Here is an 18,072-nt window from a genome sequence, read left to right as displayed (position 1 = left end):
CAGTCAGGGTGAGACTGGGGTCAGTCAGAGGGAACCTGGGGTCAGTCAGAGGGAAACTGGGGTCAGTCAGAGTGGGACAGGGGTCAGTCAGAGTGAGATTGGGGTGAGTCAGAGCGAGACTGGGGGGAGTTAGAGCGAGACTGGGGTCAGTCAGAGTGGGATTGGGATGAGTCAGAGCGAGACTGGGGTCAGTCAGAGTGAGATTGGGGTCAGTCAGAGTGAGACTGGGGCCAGTCAGAACGAGACTGAGATCAGTCAGAGCGAGGCTGAGATCAGTCAGAACGAGACTGGGGCCAGTCAGAACGAGACTGGGGTCAGTCAGAACGAGACTGGGGTCAGTCAGAGTGAGATTGGGGTCAGTCAGAACGAGACTGTGGTCAGTCAGACGGGGACAAGGGTCAGTCAGAGTGGGACAGGGGTCAGTCAGAGTGAGATTGGGGTCAGTCAGAGTGAGATTGGGGTCAGTCAGAGTGAGTGTGGGCTCAGTCAGAGTGAGACAGGGGTCAGTCAGAGTGAGATTGGGGTCAGTCAGAGTGAGACTGGGGTCAGTCAGAGCGAGACTGGGGTCAGTCAGAGCGAGATTGGGGTCAGTCAGAGTGAGACTGGGGTCAGTCAGAACGAAACTGTGGTCAGTCGGAGTGAGTCTGGGGTCAGTCAGAGTGAGACTGGGGTCAGTCAGAACGAGACTGTGGTCAGTCAGAGCGAGTCTGGGGTCAGTCAGAGTGAGACTGGGGTCAGTCAGAACGAGACTGTGGTCAGTCGGAGTGAGTCTGAGGTCAGTCAGAGTGAGACTGGGGTCAGTCAGAACGAGACTGTGGTCAGTCAGAGCGAGTCTGGGGTCAGTCAGAGTGAGATTGGGGTCAGTCAGAGTGAGATTGGGGTCAGTCAGAGTGAGTCTGGGGTCAGTCAGAGTGAGACTGGGGTCAGTCAGAACGAGACTGTGGTCAGTCGGAGTGAGTCTGGGGTCAGTCAGAGTGAGACTGGGGTCAGTCAGAACGAGACTGTGGTCAGTCAGAGTGAGTCTGGGGTCAGTCAGAATGAGATTGTGGTCAGTCAGAGTGAGTCTGGGGTCAGTCAGAACAAGACTGAGATCAGTCAGAGTGAGTCTGGGGTCAGTCATGGTGAGACTGGGGTCAGTCAGAGCGAGATTGGGGTCAGTCAGAGTGAGACTGGGGTCAGTCTGAACGAGACTGTGGTCAGTCAGAGTGAGTCTGGGGTCAGTCAGAGCGAGACTGGGGTCAGTCAGAGCGAGACTGTGGTCAGTCAGAGTGAGTCTGGGGTCAGTCAGAGTGAGATTGGGGTCAGTCAGAACGAGACTGAGATCAGTCAGAGCGAGACTGAGATCAGTCAGAGTGAGTCTGGGGTCAGTCATGGTGAGATTGGGGTCAGTCAGAGTGAGATTGGGGTCAGTCAGAGCGAGACTGGCATCAGTCAGAGCGAGACTGGGGTCAGTCAGAGCGAGATTGGGGTCAGTCAGAGTGAGACTGGGGTCAGTCAGAGTGAGATTGGAGTCAGTCAGAGTGAGACCGGGGTCAGTCAGGGTGAGACTGGGGTCAGTCAGAGGGAAACTGGGGTCAGTCAGAGCAAGACTGGGGTGAGTTAGAGTGAGTCTGGGGTCAGTCAGAGTGAGATTGGGGTCAGTCAGAGTGAGACTGGGGCCAGTCAGAGCGAGATTGGGTTCAGTCAGAGTGGGACTGGGGTCAGTCAGAGCGAGATTGGGTTAGTCAGAGCGAGTCTGGGGTCAGTCAGAGTGAGATTGGGGTCAGTCAGAGCGAGATTGGGGTCAGTCAGAGCGAGACTGGGGTCAGTCAGAGCAAGACTGAGATCAGTCAGAGCGAAACTGAGATCAGTCAGAGTGGGACTGGGGTCAGTCAGAGTGAGATTGGGGTCAGTCAGAACGAGACTGAGATCAGTCAGAGCGAGACTGAGATCAGTCAGAGTGAGTCTGGGGTCAGTCATGGTGAGATTGGGGTCAGTCAGAGTGAGATTGGGGTCAGTCAGAGCGAGACTGGCATCAGTCAGAGCGAGACTGGGGTCAGTCAGAGCGAGATTGGGGTCAGTCAGAGTGAGACTGGGGTCAGTCAGAGTGAGATTGGAGTCAGTCAGAGTGAGACCGGGGTCAGTCAGGGTGAGACTGGGGTCAGTCAGAGGGAAACTGGGGTCAGTCAGAGCAAGACTGGGGTGAGTTAGAGCGAGTCTGGGGTCAGTCAGAGTGAGATTGGGGTCAGTCAGAGTGAGACTGGGGCCAGTCAGAGCGAGATTGGGTTCAGTCAGAGTGGGACTGGGGTCAGTCAGAGCGAGATTGGGTTAGTCAGAGCGAGTCTGGGGTCAGTCAGAGTGAGATTGGGGTCAGTCAGAGCGAGATTGGGGTCAGTCAGAGCGAGACTGGGGTCAGTCAGAGCAAGACTGAGATCAGTCAGAGCGAAACTGAGATCAGTCAGAGTGGGACTGGGGTCAGTCAGAGCGAGATTGGGGTCAGTCAGAGCGAGACTGGGGTCAGTCAGAGTGAGATTGGGGTCAGTCAGAGCGAGATTGGGCTCAGTCACAGCGAGACTTTGGTTACTCAGAGCGAGACTGGAGTCAGTCAGAGAAGGACTGAAATCAGTCAGAGGGAATCTGGGGTCAGTCAGAGCAAGATTGGGGTCAGTCAGAGAAGGACTGAAATCAGTCAGAGGGAATCTGGGGTCAGTCTGAGCGAGACTAGGGTCAGTCAGGGTGAGACTGGGGTCAGTCAGAGGGAACCTGGGGTCAGTCAGAGGGAAACTGGGGTCAGTCAGGGTGAGACTGGGGTCAGTCAGAGGGAAACTGGAGTCAGTCAGTGCAGGACTGGGGTCAGTCAGAGTGAAACTCTGGTCAGTCAGATCAGGAACTGGGTGAGTCACAGTTGAGGACGTGTGGGGAGTGGAGGTGAATCTATAGGTGGGTCTCGATGTGAATGTAGGAGTTATAGTTAGTAAGTTTTCAGATGACACCAAAATTGGAGGTTTAGTGGACAGCAAAGAAGGTTATCTCAGAGTACAATGGGATCTTGATCAGATGGGCCAAAGGGCTGAGGAGTGGCAGATGGAATTTAATTTAGATAAATGCAAGGTGCTGCATTTTGGAAAAGCAAATCAGGGCAGGACTTATACACTTAATAGTCAGGTTCTGAGGAGTGTTGCTGAACAAAGAGAGCTTCGAGTGCAGGTTCATAATTTCTTGAAAATGGAGTCGTAGGTAGATAGGACAGTGAAGAAGGCGTTTAGTATGCTTTCCATTATTGGTCAGAGCAAATTTAAAAGGGACCTAAGGGGCAACTTGTTCAAGCAGAGGGTGGTGCGTGTATGGAATGAGCTGCCAGAGGAAGTGGTGGAGGCTGATATAATAACAAAATTTAAATGGCATCTGGATGGATATATGAATAGGGAGGGTTTGGAGGGATATGGGCTGGGTGCTGGCAAATGGGACTAGATGAGGTTAGGATATCTCATTAGCATGGATGAGTTGGACCAAAGGTTCTGTTTCCACGCTGCACATCTCTATGGCTCTATGACTCCAAAGGTGGTGTCAGTTTGGCTGCTCAGGACCAGGTCTACAGGGTGAGTGAGTAGTGTCAGGAGGGCGATAGAGTGTAGTCTGTTCTGATATTATGTGATAGTTCTATTCCTGTGCAATCCCACATTATAAGGATATTGTGCAAGAGCATCACCATTTAAACTAACAGGGCCAGAATCACATTATTGCTAATACAGGTAAGAAACATTCTTGTTCAACAAATAACAGCCTTAATTTTTCAATCACATTATTGTTAATTCACATGGAAGAAAAACTTGTTAACATGGAAGAAGTACTCGCTTCTGTTGATGTAGTTTGGCAGGAATAGAATGCAACAGCAATAAATCTGATTTTGGGACTATTGGGCACGGTTGTGTAATTGGTTTGCAGGTTATATATCACTGATGCCAGGGTCAAGGGTCTCTCTAAGCAGGCACAAGATATTCTAAATTGGGGAGGGTGAACAGCCAGAGATTGTGATCCATATTGATACTACTAACATAGGGAGAAAGAGAGATGAGCTTCTGCAAAGGGAGTTCAGTAAATGAGGTAGGAAGTTGAACAGCAGGTCCTCTAAGGTTATAATCTTGGGATTACTCTGTGTCATGTACTAGTCATACAGTCATGGAGTCATAGAGATGTACAGCATGGAAACAGACCCTTCGGTCCAACCCATCCATGCCGACCAGATATCTCAACCCAATCTAGTCCCACCTGCCAGCAGCTGGCCCACATCCCTCCAAACCCTTCCTAATCATATACCCATCCAAATGCCTCTTAAATGTTGCAATTGTACCAGCCTCCACTACGTCCTCTGGCAGCTCATTCCATACACATATCACCCTCTGTGTGAAAAAGTTGCCCCTTAGGTCTCTTTTATATCTTTCCCCTCTCACCCTAGACCTATGCCCTCTAGTTCTGGACTCCCCAACCCCAGGGAAAAGACTTCGTCTATTTATCCTATCCATGCCCCTCATAATTTTGTAAACCTCCATAAGGTCACCCCTCACTCTCCAATGCTCCAGGGATAACAGCCCCAGCCTGTTCAGCCTCTCCCTGTAGCTCAGATCCTCAAACCCTGGCAACATCCTTGTAAATCTTTTCTGAACCCTTTCAAGTTTCACATCTTTCCGTGAATAGGAAAATAATACAGTTGAACGTATGGCTAAAGAGCTGGTGTTGGAGTGACAGCTTCAGATATCTGGATCATTTGGATCTCTTCCAGGCAGGTGGGACCTGTACAAGAAATACAGTTTTCACCTAAACTGGAAAGAAGATCAATACCTGTGTGTGTGTGTGTGTTGGGGGAGGGGGTGAAAACCAGAGTCGTTGGCCAGCATGTGGAGTGTTTGAAAAGAACAGAGTAGCTAAATCAAGAAAATTTAATTGGAAGAATAAGTATGGCCAGTTTAATCAACACAGCGAGGACTAGTAGACTGAAGTATATTTATTTTAATGCAAAGAGTATAACAGGCTTATAAGAGGCTTAACATCCTTAGAGCTTGGATGAGCACATGAGATTACGATGAGGTAGCCATTACAGAAACCTGCTTGAGAGAAGGGTGGGCCTGGCAGCTCAATGTTCCATGGTGTAGATGTTTCAGTCACGATAGAGAGGAATGTAAAAGTGATGAGGGGGTGTTGCATTACTGATAACTAAGGGAGAACATTTTGGAGGGCTCATGCAGCAAGGTAGTATGGGTAAAACTCAAGAATAAGAAAAGTGCAATCACTAGGATGGGGTTATATATAGGCCTTCCAATAGCCAGTGGGAGATAGAGAAACAGATATGTAAGCACATCATGGAAAGATGTAAAACAGCAGGGTTGTTGTAGTGGGATTTTAATGGGATTTTAATTTCCCCAATATTCATGGGGGGGGGGGATCCTTTAGTATCAGGGACATAGATGGCACAGAATTTAATAGGCACATCCAGGGAGAATTCTTGAAACAATATGCAGATAGTCCTACAAGGGAAGGGTCTGTATTAGACCCAGTATTGTGGAATAAGCCTAGCCAGGTCATCGAAGTTTCAATGGGTGAGCATTTTTGGATCAGTGACCATAATTCTTTAGGTTTTAAGATAGTTGTGGATAAGGATAAAACTGGTCTTGGGGTGAAAGTGCTAAATTAGGAGGAGGCTAATGACAACAGTATTAGGCAGGAACTGGGAGAATTGTTCCTGTGTTGTACTGTTCTATGTTCTGAAGTTTTCACACTTGTGAAAATGCAAATTAATTAAGATGACGACCAGACACAGGCTCCCAGTGCAAGCAGTAAAAACCCACTGGACTACTGGGTGAGATAAATAGTGGGGGATGGATGTTTGTGTGGAGTGAAAACAATTATCGATAAGTTGGGTTGAATGGCCTGTTCCTCTGCTGTAAACTCCATGTCATTCTACACAACTCTCTTTATTGTAAAAAAAACCCTGGAACTTCACAAACAGCTAACTGGGAAGGACATGTATTGGAAGAAAGACCAAGAGGTGGAATTTAACATGACTCCTAAAGGGAGTGAGAAACACAGGAGTTTGAGGTTTGGGTTGAGATGAGATGGTGACCACCTCTATACAGACAACATTCCAATCAGTTCAGGAAGGAGGAGCTGGGGATGTATTGTGGCAAGTTGGTGGGATTCCACTGTCAAAGCAAATCTGACTTTTCCACCAGGGAAGAGAGATAGATTTTGATGGTAAGCATGTTGTTATTTTATAAAACTAATGCTAAAAATGTTCCAGATTGTTAAGCTGCCTTCAGCTGACTGTAGATTGTAGAGAATGTGAAAGGTGGCATGACTCCTGGTCAACATACCATATCGACAAATCCTGATAGCCCTATCGCTATTGCCCAATGTAAAAGAAATGCAATATGTTGGACAGGAGGACTTCAGGTCATTCTGCCATAACGCTCATTTTGTCAATGCAAATTCACTGTAACATGATTGATGAATTTGGGACCCTGTTTCTAAAGTGCAAACTTTTAAAACTTGTGTTAACTGTAATGCAATTATATCACCAACACTTTAAGCGCTGTTTCTCTAGTACGATTCTTCTATACTGCCGGGTTGCACAAGAACACAACTATCGTGTTAATGGAGAACTGACTGTACTTGGCCATAATTTAAGTTTTATTACTTGATTAATTTATTTTGAAGCAGTTGAACAGTTTTGACCGTTTTCCTGAATTGACATATATTCTGATATTCAGAGAGGGTCCATATGCATATCAATATGGTAGCATTCTGCAGACAAAGCCTATGGTAGGCAGATTAGAAAAGATGCTTGTGTGCTGTAGATAAGCAGATATACATAGCACACATCAGTTCGAGGTTAACTCTATATGTGCATCAGGCAGTGTTGTTGGATTATGTAGGTCTGACATAACATCACATGCTGGGGAACATGAGGCATGTTGTGTACAGATAACAGCACAGGACAAGTGGTACTGATGATAGATGAGCTGCTATTCACCCTGAGGTCGACAGAATGTTGACCAGGCACAATAACAAAATAAAGTGACAAAAATTGAATATAACACTTTTCACACTCTCGTGCTTTACAGCATTCATTTCTGTCATTGCAGGGATACATCACATCCGTTTACACACAATCAGCAATTTAAACACATGCTGAATACTGTTTTGTGAGGAATAAATATTGGACAGGGAGAACTTCTCAGCTCATCTTTCAAGTTGTGCAATGACATCCTGTAAGTTCGCATTTTATCCTCAGGACTGTGAGTGCCTGCTGCGGCTCTGTGATAAAGTTGCCACTTGAACCCCCAACCTTCTCACTCCCAGAATGAACATGTTACCCAGAGCCAACAAATTAAGGATGTTTATGGTACATTTAGCTCTCTGTATGACACATGAATATCAAGTTTAAAAGATTTGTACTGTGCGTGCACATGGAAAGCAAGGGCTAAATAGACATCATAAGATTACAGCAGATGACTGCTGGAACTATTGCTAAGTGGAAAGATTTCAGCTGTCACACCTTTACATGGGTTGGTGCCAGTATAAGATACAATTTTCCGTTTTCTTTCTCTTACAAAATTATCAAACAGAAGGATTCTCATTGCCAAGATGTTCAAAAAAAACGTGTGTGCAACTGTGAATGAGTCAGACTTGACAGCCAGAGACAGACACATTTAGACATATCAAGTTACAGATACAGACAGACAATTATATTTATGTCATGCATCAATATCAGTAAAACACGCACGTACAAATACAGACATGTTTTATACATACTTATAAAGGTGAATATTGAAAAGCACATTGTTGAATACAGTAAATCATATACCTGCTTTTTGATATCACTCACAATACTGGCCCCCGTCCATAATGTCCCCTTACATAATTAGAAGGAACTGGAGAGAAAGAAAGACGTGGAGGTGAAGTAACAAGCAAAACAAAAACAGTTGGTGGGGTCAATTGACACAATTAAAATGGAAATAATGAAGGAGCAGATTAGTGCAATCAAAATCAACAAGAGGCCATTGGAAAGGAGAAATGTAACAGATCATTTGTGAAAAGGTGTCATGTGGAGCTGAATACAGAGGAAGGAGAGATGAGGCGTGCACCTGAGTGCAGAACAGAATGTACAAACACAAATCTGTGGAGAGCTTTAACTCTTACTGGGGTGTAGTGAATGGTAAGGCTAGCCTTTGTTAGTTAACTTCTCCCAAACAAGCGCATCTTGTTCAGCTATTCCAATTCCTTCCTTTGCCAAGAAGAAGTATTTGAATAAAGAGATGCAGGAGTTCAGTGAGAACCAGCTTTCAGAAACCCTGAACTTTAGCTGATGTAGGCACAGGAAGAGGCCATTCAACCCTCAAAGTTAATTCAGCCATCACTGTGTGGCCCCCAAGGTAGAGATTTGGAAACGTGGGTTTGAGCCCTCACCATGGCATTTGGTGAAATTTGATTTCAATAAAAACCTTAGCTTGATTGCAATCATTTATTCCATGTTGATTGTCAAACCAAAAGGGGTTCATGAATAGGGAAGGAAACTGCCCCTCCTTCCTTGGTCTGGTCTACATGTGACTCCAGGCACACATCAATGTGGTTGATTCTAACTCTCCTCTGTGTAATCAGGGATGGGCAATAGAAGCTGGCCCAGCCAGGAACACCCACATCCCAGAATCAAGTATTAATGGCTGGTCTGTATCTTTAACTCCATTAACCCTCTTTGGTCCCATATCCTTTAATAGCCTTGCCAAGTAAAAGTCTCCCTACACTCACTTTTGAAATTTTCCACAGAACCCTAGCCTCACAACATGTAGGCAGGGAGCAAGTTCCAACTTTCTTATTGTGTGAATGCAAGAGTACTGGGGTGGCCCAGTGACTCAGTGGTTAGCACTACAGCCTGGGTCCTGGGTTCGATTCCAGCCTTGGGTGACTGCCTGTGTGAAGTTTGCAGGTGCTCCTGTGTGAGTCTTCTCTGGGTGCTCAGGTTTCCTCTCACAGTCCAAAAATGTGCAGGTTAGGTGGTTGGGCCATGCTAAATTGTCCATTGTGTCTGGGGATGTGAAGCCTAGATGGGTTAGCCATGGGAAATGCAGGGCTATAGGGTGGGTATGGATGGGATGCTCTTTCGAGGGTTAGTGTGAACTTGAAGTTCCAACTTTCTCATTGTGTGAATGTAAGTGTACTGGGGCGACACAGTGGTTAGCATTGCTGCCTCACAGCACGAGGGTCCCAGGTTTGATTCCAGCCTTGGGTGACTGTCTGTGTGGAGTATGGACATTCTCCCAGAGTCTGCGTGGGGTTCCTCCGGGTGCTCCGGTTTCCTCCCACAGTCCAAAGATGTGCAGATCAGGTGAATTGGCCATGCTAAGTTTCCCATAGTATTAGGTGCATTAGTCAGAGGGGAATGGGTCTAGGTGGGTTACTATTCGGAGGGTCGGTGTGGACTGGTTGGGCCGAAGAGCCTGTTTCCACACTGTAGGGAATCTAATCTAATCTAAAGGCCTGTTTTCACACTGTTATGATTCTAAATACATCACCCCTAAACCAGGTGAGTCTGATTTCAAGTCTTACCTCCCCCTGTTCTGTTCTCCTCCACCAGCAGTTTCTCTCTATCCACCCTGACAACCCCTACATTCATCTTCAGCATTCTGATTAGATCATTCTCAATCTCCTACCCTCGAGGGAATACAAGCCCAGTCTGTGTGACCTTTCCTCATTATTTAATCCATTTAACCCTGGTATAATTCTGTTGAATCTTAGGACAGCGTCCCCCCCGAAGGCCAATGCGTCTTGGAGATACATTGAGGAAGAGAGGGAGGGGCGAGGGGAGGCCGGAGAATAAACAGTTTGGAGGGAGAGAGTTATAACGAGAGAGAAAATGATTGGGGTGGGGGAGGGGTTGGAAAGACGGGAGGAACATTGGATAAAGAACAAAAACAAAGAGTGACAAAAAGCCTCAAGATATTAGACAGTTAAAAAATATCAGCTGCAAATGTTGAAAATATCAGGAACCTTTCAAACAGAATTTGAAAGCCATTACAGTGAGGAGGAACAGCTAGAGTTACAGACGAGAATAAAGTCAAAAGACAGAAATCTCAGACCTTCATCCAACAAGACTTGTCGATCTTTCTATAGAAAAAAAATCATTTCAACTACACGCACAGACTTAAATCTAATACATGTAGTTCAGAGCTGCATACCTTTCCCGCTGTCTTATTTTACAGAGAGATATCAAAATTAAACTTCCACATTTTGACTGGCGCTGCTATGAAGTGACAGAGACAGACATGGAGAGAGACAAAGACAAGCTAAAGAGAGGATGTGAGAGGGAGCGAGGCAGCGGGAGCTCACTCTCCTGCACGCTTTACCTGTTGCAGCACGGAGGTTGAAAACTGCCGGCTAACGCAGCGGTTCCATCCACCAGCCCCGAATGTCAGACGAGGATCAGCCCTGGACTCGAGCTGGAGATGAATCTTTCCTGTGGCAGACTGCACCTGCAATCTGGTAGCTCCACACTGGGAGAACACATTTGCATCCACACTCACTCACACATCCACACAGTCACACACACAACCCTGAACACCGTGCAGACGTACAGGAAGCACCCGAACTAATTAGGTTATGCAATTCCTGTCCCCTCGGCTCTCTCCTCCAGAGCTGGGCGCGTTTATTGGAGAACGATGCCTATTTTTTTTTCATTCTGAGAGTCCAAGGGAAGATGCAATGGATTAATCATGTTCGGACAAAACCCCGACTTCTGGAAGTCAACTAAAAGACAGGATTGCAAATCCCCTCATACCGTTTTCTCCCAGACAGCTGAGATTTCGTCCTCAATATTGTCCCAAACACGGGCACAAACATTATCCCAGTCATCTTATGTTACAGAGGGAGGGAACTGTTAGGGTGAAGAATGAGACCATTCGGGCCATTGTATCTGCACCAGCTCTTGAAAGGAACAGCACGATCGAATACAAATCTGCTGTCTTTTCCGCGAACCCTTTGCACGCACTATCTCTATCTAAGTAATCATCCAATGTCTCCCTGGAATGCTTCATTTGACCATTTACATTACTATCCTTAAACATCGAATGATTTCAACAGCAATCTATATCTTAAGTTAAGACATTGGCGCAGCAGTAGGCCATTCAGCCCATCCAATCTGTACTGTCATTCAATGAGATCATGGCTGATCTGATAATCCTCATCACCACTCTCCTGCCCTTTCCCATAATCCTTCACCCCCAAATTGCTTAAAATCTATCAATCTCAACCATGAACATACATAGTGCAGTCTGCAGAATCACAAAACTCTGAAAGATGAAATTCTGCCTTTTCTCAGGACTAGGTGGGTGATTATTATTCTGATGTGGAGGTGCCAGTGTTGGACTGGAATGGACAAAGTCAGAAGTCACACAACACCAGGTTATAGTCCAACAAGTTTATTTGAAATCACAAGCTTTCAGAGCACTGCCCCTTCGTCAGGTGAAGTGGAGGGAAGTGCACAGGTACAGAATTTATGGGCAGAGTGATCATTGCGAGGTAATTCCAGATAATTAAGAATGTCAGAAGATAGTACAGATGGTATGGGTGGAGTGTCAACCTGAACAATAGGTCTCTGCAGGTGATCAAAAGTGTCAAATGGTGTGAGTATAGTGTCAATAATTGAGCATCAAGTGAAGGGATGACTATGATCCAATTAATTGAGGCAGAGGGATAATTATAAGAAAACAAAAATAAGATGGTGCTAGAGACAAACCAAATGACCACTTATTCTGAGATTACAGCCTCTGGTCCTAGACTGTCCCACAAGAGGAAACAACCTCTCCACAGCTATCCTGTTGAGTCTCCTAAGAATCTATATGTTTCAATAATGTCACCTCTCATCCTTCTAAACTCCTATGAGTTTAGGGCCACCCTACTCAACCTCTTTTCATAAGACAGTCCATCCATACACAGCATAGACCGAGTGAACCTTCTCTGGACTGCCTCCAATGCCAGCTTGTCTTTCTTTGGATAAGAGGTCCAAAACTGTTCACAGTATTCCAGTTGTGCTCTAACTAAGGCCTTGTATACTTTTAACAATACATGTCTTTTTTTATACTCCTTTCTCATTGAAATAAAGAACAACATTTTATTTGTCTTCCCTATTAGCTGCTGAACTTGGATGTTGACTTTTTGTGATTTATGCCTAAGGACTCCCAATTCCCTCTGTTCTGTCGCTAACCGCATTTTTTCTTTTTAAATAATATTCAACTCTTCTTTTCTTCCTGACAGAGTGCATATCCTCAGACTTTTATCTAAATGATATAGTTTTGCTCAACACCACATACGGGTGCAACTTTATTTATGAAGCCAACCTGTTCAGACAAGTTATGGTACACCTTTGTGGCAGTTGGTACTTGAATCCAAAAGTGAGGACACTACCACTACATCACAATTCAAATGTCACCACCCACCATGGTGGAAGTTGAAGCCATATCCCCAGAATACTAACCTAGATTTCTAGGCCAGCGACAGGATCACTATCACATCACAGTTCCCTCATGTAAATGGCAAAGCCAGGCAATGTCACCTCCCAGCACTATATGTCAGCATGTTATTCCATCCAATTATATATATTCACTGAAGAAAGAAGATTCACTTTTATAAACCTCCTTTCACAACTTCAAGATCCCAAAGTGCTTTCCATCCAAAAAGTATTACCACAGACGTGGTGTCAGATACACTGCAACTGATTTGTCCACAACAAGTACCCACACATAGGAGCGCGTTAATTACCTGACAGAACATTGTTGTCCATTTTCAGAAGTAATCTAGCCACTGCTTTAGTTCTTTGTTCTCCCCCCCCACCAAGAGAATTGCTGCCAATTTTATCAACATTTTCTTAAATTAATTCTGACAGCTCAACATTTAATATGTTGATCGAGCCCTCCACAATCATCTGATGAACGAGTGTCGCTCCAAAAGCTAGTGTGCTTCCAATTAAACCTGTTGGACTATAATCTGGTGTTATGTGATTCTTAACTTTTACACCCCAGTCCAACACCGGCATCTCCAAATCATGATATAATACTCAACTGACAACAACAACCCCTTATATTTATACAGTGCCCATAATACAATAAAACGCTTCGAGGTGTTTTGTCCAAATATTTGGCTGAAGGGCGTTTCAAAAGGAAGGGATGTGAGGTAGAGGCTGGAAGATACATGGAGACAATTCCACAGTTAACCTTAACTGACCAGGTAACTGAAAGCACAATGGTGAGGATACACAAGAGACCAGAACGAGAGGAGAGTGGTGGGACTGGAGGAGATTACAGAGATAGGGAGGTTTAGAGGTGTGGATGGATTTGAAAGCAAGGCTGAGAATTGTTTTAAAAAGACATCACTCGACTGGAAACCAATGTAGGTCAGTGCAGCCAGGAGTGATGGAGAAGAGAGAACTTGGTACAAATAAAGACACAAGCAGCAGAGTTTTTGATTACCTGCAGTTAAAAAAGGATACACTGTGGGATACCAGCCAGGTGCGCATTAGAATAATTGAATCTCGAGGTAACAGAGACAGGAATGAGTATTTCAGCAGTAGATGAGCAAAGTTGTGTGATATGACTGAGATGAAGATCGATGGATCAAATGTCATCCCGAGGTTGCAAACAGATTGACAAAATCTCAGTTTGTTTCCAGGTGAGGGATGGAGTTGGAGTTTGGTGAATGGAGTTTGGAAGCGGGTCTGAAAACAATAGCTTTGATATTCCCAATTTTCAACTCGAGGAAGTTTCTGTGTATCCAGGACTGGATGTTGGATAAGAAATCGGAGAATATTACCCTATTTACAATGGCCATAGATCCTCATTACAGTTGCTATTTCGGTGGGTTTGATTATCATTTTAGCAGGAACCTTCATTAAACCTGCCAATCCCTTTCCCATTGTAGTGTAATGAACTTGCAAAGGATTTACTTGTAAAGGATGAGTGCTTTTGGGATACCTTTAAGAGATTCCAGTTTTTCATTGGCTGATGCCAGCCAATCCCCATGTTGGCTACAGTGAGGTGGACCTTTAGCATGAATTCTCTGAAATATATGACTGAACTGTCTCATAATTGAGTTCACCAAGTTGTTACCCTGGAAACCTGTCCAGTTGTTTGACATGAAAGCATAACAGAATGGCCTTTGGCTGAATGGTTGGCATTCCCATGTCTCAGGAGATTCTTCAAATGCCAACTTGAAGCTTCAGCTCAGGATTGGCACCCAGATGTATGTTAGCTTCTGGTGTGGAAGAAGGTGAACTGTTCTTTGTGGTTTGTTGGTGTCTACATAGCTCTCTTGTGATATGAGGCTGGCTTCTGTCCAACCCCATCCTCCACCAATGAGGTTTTTAAAAATTGGCTGGTCCAAGGTGTGACAGCTAGCATGCAATTGCAGGAATCTCTTCAGAAGGCAAATGGTATGTTAGCCTTTATTGCAAGAGGTTTTGAGTACAGGATCAAAGAAGTTTTCAACATCCAGGGCTTCCCATTGACCAGAAGCAGAGCTGGAACAGCCACATACATACACAACACCAAATACAAATATCTACTGTGTTAACCACAGTAGGTCAGAGGCTAGGAATTCTATGGTGTCTAACTCACCTCCTGACTTCCCAGTACCTATCCACAATGTTCGAGGCACAAATCAGGAGTATGATGGAATAATCTCCACTTGCCTAAATGAGTTCACTTCCAAAAGCAATCCATAAACTTGACACCCCTTTAGACAAGGCAATCCAATTGATTGGCAAACCATCCATGATCTTCATTCCCCTCACTATCAATGCATATTGGCAGCAGTATGCACAATCTATAAAATGCACTGCAGTAATTCATCACACCTCCTTTGACAGTTCCTTCCACTCTTGCAATCTCTACATCTTGAAGGACAGAATAGCAGATACATGAGCAAATGTGGGTTCCCCTCCAAGCCACACGCCATCCTGACTTGGAAGTATGTCGCTGTTCCTTCGAAATCACTGGGCCTCCCTCCCTTACAGCACTGTGGGTACCAACGATCATAACACCTCAGAAAGACAGCTCACTGCCACCAGTTTGAGGGTAATTAGGGATGGGCAATAAATGTTGGCCTAACTAACGATGCGCACATCTCATGAATTAATAAAAAGAAAGTCTTGCTCCAATTCTACAGAACACTGGTGAGACTGGACCTGGAGTATTATGTGCAATTCTGAGCTCCTTGCTATTGAAAGATGAACTTGCCATTGGAACAGTGCAGTGCAGATTCACCAGACTAGTTCCTGAGATGGTGGGAGTGCAATGTAATGAGAACTTGAGGAGACAGGGCCTATAATCTCTGGAGAAAGTGAGGACTGCAGATGCTGGAGATCAGAGTCGAGAGTGTGCTGAAAAAGCACAGCAGGTCAGGCAGCATCCGAGGAGCAGGAGAATTAACACTTTGAGCATAAACCCTTCATCAGGAATGAGGCTTGTGGGTCGGGCTGAGAGATAAATGGGAGGGGTTGGGGGTGGGGGATGGGGGGAAGGTAGCTGGGAAAGCAATAGGTGGATGAAGGTGAAGGAGAAGGTGATAGGTCAGAGGGGACAGTGATGGATGGGTCTGGAGGGCTGTGCTGAGTTGGAGGTTGGGATTGGGTTAATGTCGGGGGAGGGTAAATGAGGAAGCTGTTGAAATCCACTGTACTCTGTGGAGTTTAGAATAACGAGAGGGAATCCACAAATTCTGTAGGGCTAGACAGGGTGGATTCAGAAAGGATGATTTCCTGGCTGTGAAGTCTTAAGAGTCAAAGAAATATGGTGCTGGAAAAGCACAGCCGGTCAGCAACATCTGAGAAGCAAGAGAGTCGATGTTTTGAGCGTAATCTCTTCATCAGGAATGTGGGGGAGGCCCAAGGGGGTTGAGAGATAAATGGGAGCTGGGTGGGGTGGGAGGGTGGGGGGGGGGGAGGTGGCTGGGAACGGGATAGGTGGATAAAGGTGGGGGGGTGATGGTGATAGGTCCGAGCGGAGAGTGGAGCAGATAGGTAGGAAGGAAGATGGACAGGTGGGACAGTTCAAGAGGATGATGCCGAGTTGGAGGGTTGGATCTCGGAGAAGGTCATGGGAGGGGAGATGAGGAATCTGGTGAAATCAACATTGATCTTGTGTGGCTGGAGGGTCCCAAGGTGGAAGATGAGGCGTTCTTCCTCCATATGTCGGGGGGCTAGAATCTAATGGTGGAGGAGAGGAATAAAATCTCTTAATGGAAGGCAAGTCATTGAGTATTGAGATAAGGAGGAATATCTTCACGCAGAGAGTGGTGAATCTTTAGAGGATGATGAAAGCTCAGTCATTGAACAAATTCAAGACAGAGATTGATAGATTTCTAGCTATTAATGACATCAAAGGATAACGTTGAGCTGATGGTCACCTATGTTCAAGCATTGAGGAGCCAGTTTGAATGGCTTACTCCTGCCCCTATGAACAATGTACCCTGTGCCTCCCAGATCAATCAAGTGATCAAGTAGAAGGACCAGAGATGTAGGAAAAGGGGCAGGAAAGTGGGTATGAGGAGTGTTGGATCAGCCTTGATCCTATTGAATGGTGCAGCAGGCTCGAGGGACTGAATGGCCTACTCCTGCTCCTATTGCAGCCGGTCAGACTGTTCATCAACCTGAAACCTCTTCCAGGGGTTTACATAATGCTTCCAGAGATGGGAGTGGAAGGAGGGGGTGTTGGTTCCTGGTGGAGTTGAAGCATGAAGATGGGTCATCAGATGGAGCCCCTGCTTGTTCCTGGCTTGTTTGGAAAGGGATAGAATCTAACGAGGTGAGCCCATGACCATAACCTGATACACTCTGGAAGAACTTTTACATTTGCAATCGGATTTTAATTTTCTGGGGTGTCCAGTCATTCATGGTTGCCCTGGAATCTTCAGAAGGTTGTTGTGAATAACTCCCTGGAGGCAAATAATTATTAGCTATAAGAGTATCGCTGAAGTTTCCAAAAATAGAAGGTGACTGGAGACATGATGTCTTATTGGGAAGCCTCTAGGATTGGAGTTACCAACTCTAAAAGGTGGGTGGGTGTCTGAAATGTGTCAATATAAGCCTGATTATAATGTTTAGAGTTGTTTGTTTGGGGTGGGGTGGATCAGAGGGGACCTGTAGGATATGACCCGCACTCACCTGGTTATGAACTGAATGGGATCACAATGCTTTGATCTCTGTGTTTCCCCCACAGCTCAAACAATGTGGATGGTACTCTTATGGAAGGAGCTGCCTGGCTTCAGATCAGTTCAAACCCTTCCCCTCTTGGCTCTCATTGATATGTCCTTAGCCTTTTCGGGGAAGGCTCTTGTGTGACAGGCTGCATTGAATATATCTGAGTTGTACACATTGAAGATGTCTAGCCTCAATGTCTTAACATTCATGGTCTACACCAACAAACTGAGTTACAAATGTTCCAATTGCCTTTTAAGTGTTAGACCCCAACAGCAATAAACAAGTAGAGCTCAGCTCAAGAAATAGTTGAGGTGCCCCTCACTGCCAAGATACCAAGAAAAGCTTTGAATAGCTATTTGAGAAGAGTTGTTGACAGAAATATTCATCTGTCTATCCACTTCTTTTTCAAGTGACTATTGGCCTTGCTTGAGGGTTTGGTTAGCTCCGTTGGCTGGACAGCTTGTTTGTAATGCACTGTGATACCAACAGCATGGATTCAGTTCCTACACTGGCTGAGGTTACCATGAAGGATTCTCCTTCTCAACCTCTCCCCTTCACCTGAGGTGTGGTGACCCTCAGGTTAAACCGCCATCAGTCATCTCATGTTAGATTGGAAGAGGGTAACAGGCATCAGTGCTGGGCTTTCAACTATTTATGATCCATATCAGTGATTTGGATGAAGGGATTGAGTGTATTGTACCTAGGTTTTGTGATGGTGACAAAGTTAGGAAGGGAAGCAAGTTGTGAGGCGGATACAAAGTCTGCAAAGGGAGTTATATAGGTTAAGTGAGATGGAGTATTGAGTGTGGGAAATGTAAGGTTTGCCACTTTAATGGAAAGAATAGAAATGTTGA

The 18,072-nt window shown here is 45.4% G+C and overlaps 1 protein-coding gene across 2 annotated transcripts in view; it reads right to left on the bottom strand.

Moving 5' to 3' along the window:
* The window catches only part of LOC140462857 (neurensin-1-like), a 66,308-nt gene extending 55,390 nt beyond the window's left edge, over positions 1 to 10,918 (bottom strand). Inside the window, exons 1-2 of one of the 2 annotated variants that reach the window (XM_072556249.1) lie at positions 10,209 to 10,353; positions 7,841 to 7,907 (exon numbers count right to left, since the gene is read on the bottom strand). The gene's annotated coding sequence lies outside the window, so the exon portion shown is untranslated. Of the gene's footprint in view, positions 1 to 7,840; positions 7,908 to 10,208; positions 10,354 to 10,376 lie in introns of those variants that run through there. The other variant, XM_072556248.1, reaches the window with a different exon arrangement.
* Positions 10,919 to 18,072: the final 7,154 nt, after the last annotated feature.

Source organism: Chiloscyllium punctatum, chromosome 37 (genome assembly GCF_047496795.1).
Source record: "Chiloscyllium punctatum isolate Juve2018m chromosome 37, sChiPun1.3, whole genome shotgun sequence".
NCBI lineage: Eukaryota > Metazoa > Chordata > Chondrichthyes > Orectolobiformes > Hemiscylliidae > Chiloscyllium > Chiloscyllium punctatum.
Note: the sequence above shows the minus strand (reverse complement) of the source record. Positions and strands in the feature narration are given on the sequence as shown.